Raw genomic sequence first — 877 nt, 5'->3', positions numbered from 1 at the left:
CGGCCGCCCACGGAACGATGTGAGGACCTGCAGACAAGTTAAACAAAGGAGTAGGCAAAGTAATAGTTTCAGGGTGATGTTTATCAAAGTATAATTTATATTTAATCTAAATAAGCACGAAGCAACGATGTTTCTTCTTTCTCCTCATGCCTAATAGGCATTTCAAAATATTCAGCTAGGCGCGAAGCATAAATGCCTCCAAAGATAGGGCCCTTAGTACGGTTCAGACTTAACCGTCTAGCAACAATTCCACCCATACTAAAAGAGTTATTGCGGTATAAACCATGGAACAAAATAATAATATCAGGAACACTAAGGTTTCCACATTTCCCGGGTCCAATCAAGCAACGACTAGCAAATAAGGCAAAGTAGCGTAAAACAAGAAAATGTATGCAAGTAATCCTTGCATCAAAAACCTTCCTGGTTTCTCCCACAGTGGTAGTGTTAATAAAAGCTTCTACTTCGTTACGGTGTGGTTCATCCAAGGTGCCCTCAAAGGGTATTTTGCAAACCTCGCAAAATCTTATATTTACTAATTGGAGGCACCATTCAAGTACTCTCATTAATCCACATCATTAGTATTAATTACACCGTTGGATTGTAGAATATACGTTCAGGATAAAAGGAAACCATACGTAACATAAATGGTCCCGACGTCACTTAAAAAGGCATATATGACACGTCCAACCTTAGTGAATCAAAGAAAAAAAAGATCCATCCGTTTCCTCAAAAAAAAGGAAGCCCCCAACAATATAGAGTCCAATCCAATGGAAAAAGGGGACAAACTCCACGATGCTACTAATTGCCCGCAAAAGTCATGTCCATGAATAAATTTTTGGCCAAGTAAAATCTAGGTGGACTCCTATACATGATCGCC

The sequence above is a fragment of the Triticum aestivum genome, chromosome 2B (genome assembly GCF_018294505.1).
Source record: "Triticum aestivum cultivar Chinese Spring chromosome 2B, IWGSC CS RefSeq v2.1, whole genome shotgun sequence".
Lineage (NCBI taxonomy): Eukaryota > Viridiplantae > Streptophyta > Magnoliopsida > Poales > Poaceae > Triticum > Triticum aestivum.
Note: the sequence above shows the minus strand (reverse complement) of the source record.